Source organism: Dipodomys merriami, unplaced genomic scaffold, assembly GCF_024711535.1.
Source record: "Dipodomys merriami isolate MVZ:Mamm:240054 unplaced genomic scaffold, mDipMer1.0.p SCAF_144, whole genome shotgun sequence".
In the NCBI taxonomy this organism is placed as follows: domain Eukaryota; kingdom Metazoa; phylum Chordata; class Mammalia; order Rodentia; family Heteromyidae; genus Dipodomys; species Dipodomys merriami.
Window position 1 is genome coordinate 2,026,029 of NW_027202760.1, and position 6,258 is coordinate 2,032,286.

Genomic DNA, 6,258 nt, shown 5'->3' on the forward strand with positions numbered 1-6,258 from the left:
CAGCCTAGCCCTCACCCTTACACTTATCCTAAACCTAACACTCACCCTAACCATAACCGTCACCCTAACCCTAACCCTCAACCTAACACTTACCCTCACCCTAACACTAAACCTAACACTAACACCAACTCTCACACTAACCCTAAACATCACCCTAAACCTAAACCTCACCCTAACACTAACCATCACCCTCACCCTCACCCTAGGCTTCACCCTAACCCTAACACTCATCCTCACCAAAAACCTCACACTAACCCTAACACTAATCCTCAATCTAACCCTCCACCTCACCCTAACGCTAACACTAACCCTCACCCTAACCCTAACCCTCAACGTTACCGTAACCCTCACCCCCAGCCTAACCCTCACCTTTACCCTTACCGTCACCCCTATGCTAACCCCCACCCTAACCCTAACCCTAACCCTAACCCTAACCCTAAACCTCACCCTCACCCTCACCCTCAACCTAACACTAACTCTAACCCTAACACTAAACCTCACCCTAACCCTAACCCTAACCCTCACCCTCACCGTACCTGTAAACCTAATCCTAAACCTAACAATAATCCCAACACTAACCCTTATCCTCAACCTAACCATAACCCTCAACCTAACCCTCACCCTCACCCTAACAATTACCCTCACCCTAACACTAACCCTAAACCTAACCCTAACCCTCACTCTCTCCATATCCCTCACCCTAACCCCAACCTTAAACCTAAAACTATCTGTAACCCTAACCCTCACCCTCAGCTTCACCCTAACCCTAACTCTAACCCTAAACCTCAAACTCACCCTAACCATGACCCTCACCCTAACCCTAAACCTCACCCTAACTCTTACCCTAACACGAATCCTCACCCTAACTGTAACCCTCACACTAACCCTTACCCTAACACTAACACTAAACCTCACCCTAAACCTAACCCTAACCATCACCCTCACCCTAACCCTTACCCTAACCCTAAACCTAACTCTCACCCTAACTCTTACCCTCAGCCTAAAACTAACCCTAACCCTAACACTAAACCTCACACTAACCCTAACCCTCACCCTAATCCTAAACCTCACCCTAACCCTAATCCTTACCCTCACTCTAGCCCTCCCTCTAACCCTAATTCCAACCCTCACCCTCACCCTAACTTTAACCCTCATCCTCACCCTAATCCTGACACTAACCCTAACCCTAATCCTCAATATAACCCTCACATTAATCATAACCCTAACCCTAACCCTTACCCTAAACCTAAACCTAACCCTAACCCTCACCCTTATCTTAACCGTAAGCCTCAGCCTAAACCTAATCTTTACCCTTACCATCATCCTCACCCTAATGCTCACACTCACCCTAGCCCTTACCCTAACCCTAATTCTAACCCTAACCCTCATCCTAACACACCCCTAACCCTAACCCTCACCCTCAACCTCACCCTCAGTCTAACCAATAGCTTAAACCTTAACCTAAACCTAACACACACACTCACCCTCACTCTAACCCTGATCCTATCCCTAACCCTAACCCTAACCCTAAACCTCCCCCTAACTCTCACCGTAACCCTAACCCTACAACTAACCCTTACCATAACCTTCAAACAAAACCTCACCCTAACCCTAAATCTAACCCTAAACCTCACCCTAACCCTAACCCTGACTCTAACCCTAACCCAAAACCTAAACCTCACCCTGACACTAACCCTAACCCTAACCCTCGAAGTAACCCTACAACTAAACCTAAATCTAACCATAAACCTCACCCTCACCCTAACCCTAATCCTAACCCTAACCCAAAACCTCACCCTAACCCTAACCCTAACTGTCACCCTAACCCTCACCTTCACCGTAACCCTAACATTCACCTTAACCCTAACCCACACCCTCACCCTCAGCCTAATCCTGAGCCTAACACTAACCCTGCCCTTCACACTCACCCTAACCATAAGCTAAACCTATCCCTAACCCGAATTCTAACCCTCTACCTCAGCCTAAATCTAAGCCTATCCCTAACCATAACCCTAACCCTAACCCTCACACTCACCCTAACACTAACCCTAATCCTACTGCTAACCGTAACCCTAACCCTCACCCTCAACCTATCCCTCACCTTAAGCCTAACAATAACATTAATCCTAACCCTAAACCTCACCCTCAGCTTCACCCTAACCATAACTCTAACACTAAACCTCACCCTGACCCTAATCCTAACCATAACCCTATCCCTAAACCTCATCCTAGCCCTAACCTTAACCCTCACCATAACTGTAACCCTAACCCTAATGCTAACAATAATCCTAACCCTTAACCTAACCCTCAAACTAACCATAACCCTAACCCTAAACCTCACACTACCACTTACCCTCACCTTAACCCTAACTCTCAACCTAACACTTATCCTCACCCTAACGCTAAGCCTAAGTCTAACACTAACCCTAACCATCACACTAAGCCTAAACCTCACCCTAACCCTAACCCTAAACCTCACACTCTCCCTAGCCCTCACCCTAACCCTAACCCTCATCCTCACCCTAAACTTCACACTAACCATAACACTAATCCTCAATCAAACTCTGACCCTCACCCTAAACCTCAACCTAACCCTCACCCTAAACCTAACCCTAACCCTTAACGTAATCCTGACCCTCAGCCTAACCCTCACCTTTACCCTTACCGTCACCCCCACCCTAACCCTCACTCTAAGGCTAACCCTCACCCTAATCCTAACTCTAGCCCTAAACCTCACCCTCACCCTAACCCTAACTCTAACCCTAACCCTAACACTAACCCTCACCATAACCCTAACCCTAACCATCACCCTAACACTAATCCCCAACCCCACCCTCACCCTCAGTCGAACCCTAAGCCTAAGCCTAACCATAACCCTAAGACTCACACTCACCATCACCCTAACCCTAATCCTAACCCTAAACCTAACCTTAACCCAAACCTCAACCTATCCCTGAACCGAACCTTAAACATAACACTAACCCCAAACCTAACCCTAAACCTAACCCTCCAACTAAACCTAAATCTAACAATAAACCTCACCCTCACCCTAACCCTAATCCTAACCCTAAACCTAAACCTAAAACTCATCCTAACCCTAACCCTAACCCTCACCCTCACCATAACTCTAACCCTAACCCTAACAATAACACTAATCCTAACCCTAAACCTAACGCTAACCCTAACCCTAATCCTAATGCTAAAACTCAACCTCATCCTAACCCTAATTCTAACACTATCCCTCATCCTAACCCTAATCCTCACCCTCACTGTAACCCTAACCCTCACCCTCACCGTAACCCTAACCCTCATCCTAACCCTCACCCTAACCCTAATTCTAACCCTCATCCTAATCCTCAACCTAACACTAACCCTAACACTCACAGTCACTCTCACCCTAACCCTCATCCTAACCCTAACCCTCATCCTAACCCTCCCCCTAACCTTTACCCTAAACCTCACCCTAACCCTAACCCCCACCCTCAACCTCACCCTTAGCCTAACCCTTAGCCTAAACCTAAACCTAAACCTAACACACTCACTCAACATCACCCTACCCCTAATCCTAACCCTCACCCTAACCCTAACCCTCACCCTCACCCTCAACCTCAGCCTAACCCTAAGCCTATCATTAAACCTCCCGTAACCCTCACACTCACCCTAAAACTAACCCTAATCCTAATATTAAACTTAACCCTAATCCTCACCCTCAGCATCACCCTAACTCTTACTCTAACCCTTAACCTCAACCTCACCCTAACCCTAATCCTAACCTTAACCATAAACCTCCCCCTAACCCTAATCCTAACCTTCACCCTAAACCAAACCTTCACCATAACTCTATCCCTAACCCTAACAATAACACTAATCCTAACGCTAAAAGTAACCCTAACACTAACCCTAATGCTAAAACTCAACCTCACTTTAACCCTAAAACTAACCCTAAAGCTTACCTTCACCGTAACCCTAACCCTCATCCTAACCCTCGCCCTAAAAATAACCCTAACACTAAACCTTACCCTAACAGTAACCCTAATACTCACCCTCATCCTAGCCCTCACCCTAACCTTAATCATAACCCTAAACCTCATCGTAAACCTCACACTAACCCTAACCCTCATCCTTACCCTAAGACTAAACCCCAACCTAACCTTAACCCTAAAACTCACCCTAACCCTAACCCTCACCCTAACCCTAAACTTAACCGAACCTTAACTCTCACCCTAACTCTAACCCTCACCCTAACCCTAACCCTCACACTAAACCTCATCCTCAGCCTTACCCTAATCCTAAACCTAACCATAACCCTAAGCCTCACACTCACCCTAACACTGACTCTAAACTTAATCATAAACCTAACCCTAACCCTCACCCTCACCCTAACCCTCACCCTAACACTAAATCTAACACTAACCCTAACCCTAACCCTCAACCTCAGCCTCAGCCTAGCCCTCACACTAACACTAATCCTAACACACATCCTATCCCTCACCCTAACACTAACCCTAACCCTCACCCTCACTCTCTCCCTAACCCTCATCCTAACCCTCCCTCTAACCCTGACCCTAAACATCACACTAACCCTAACCCTCAACTTCAAACTCACCATTAGCCTAACCCTTAGCCTAAACATAAACCTAACCCTAGCATAGTCACTCACCCTCACCTTAACCCAAATCCTGACCCTAACAATCACCCTCACCCTCACCTTAAACCTTATTCTAACCCTATACCTCAAACTCACCCTAACCCTAAACATAAACCTAACCCTAAACCTCACCCTAACACTAACCTTAAACCTCAACCTCTCCCTCGCCCTCACCCTAACCCTAATCCTAACCCTAATCCTCATCCTAACCCTCCCCATATCCCTAAACCTAACACTCACCCTAACCCTCACCCTCACCCTCAGCCTAACCCTAAGCCTAACCCTAAACCTAACACTAACCCTCACACTCAACCTAACCCTAAACCTAATCCTAATCCTAACCCTAACCCTAACCCAAACCCTAACCCTAACCCTACCCCTAATCCTAAACATATCCCTAACCTTAACCCTAAACCTCAACCTAACCCTCAACCTAACCTTAACCCTAACACTTAGCCTAACCCTAACCCTCGACCTAACCCTCCAACTAAAACTAAATCTAACCATAAACTTCACCCTCACCCTAACCCTAATACTAACCCTAACCCTAAACCTCACCCTAACCCTAACACTCACCCTCACCCTCACCCTCACCATAACTCTAACCCTAACCCTAACAATAACAGTAATCTTAAGCGTAAACCTAACCCTAACCCTAACCATAGTGCTAACAGTCAACCTAATCCTAACCCTAATCCTAACCCTAACACTCATGCTAACCCTAACCCTCACCCTCACCATAACACTAACCCTCATCCTGACCCTCACCCTAACCCTAATCCTAAATCTAACCATAACCATAACCCTAAACCTCAACCTAACCCTCCACCTAACCTTAACCCTAATACTTAGCCTAACCATAACCCTCGACCTAACCCTCCAACTAAAACTAAATCTAAACATAAACCTCACACTAACCCTAACCCTAATCCTAGCCCTAACCCTAATCCTCACCCTAACCCTAACACACACACTCACCCTCACCCCAATCCTAACCCTAACCCTCACCCTAAACCTAACCCTCACCCTCACCCTAAACCTAACCCTCACCCTCACCATAAACCTAACCCTCATCCTAACCCTCACCCTAACCCTAACCCTAACCCTAAACCTTACCCAAACATTACCCCTAATCCTCACCTTCACCTTAGCCCTCACCCTAACCCTAATCGTAAACCTAATCCTCATCCTAACCCTCACCCTAACTCTAAGCCTAACCCTAACCTTAACCCTAACCCCAACACTCACTGTAAACCTAACACTAACCCTAACACTAAAACTAACCATAAAACTAAAGCTAAACCTAACCCTAATCCTCAGCCTCACCCTCACCCTATCCCAAACCCTAAACCTAAACCTCATCCTAACTCTAAGCCTAACCCTAACCCTGATCCTAACCCTCACATTCACCCTCACTCTAACCCTAATCCTAAACCTAACCCTATCCCTAACCCTAACCCTCACCCTAACCCTCAGCCTAGCCCTCACCCTTACACTTATCCTAACCCTAATCCTCACCCTAACCATAACCCTCAGCCTAACCCTAACACATACCCTCAACCTAACTCAAACCCTAACACTAACACTAACCCTCACACTAACCCTAAACA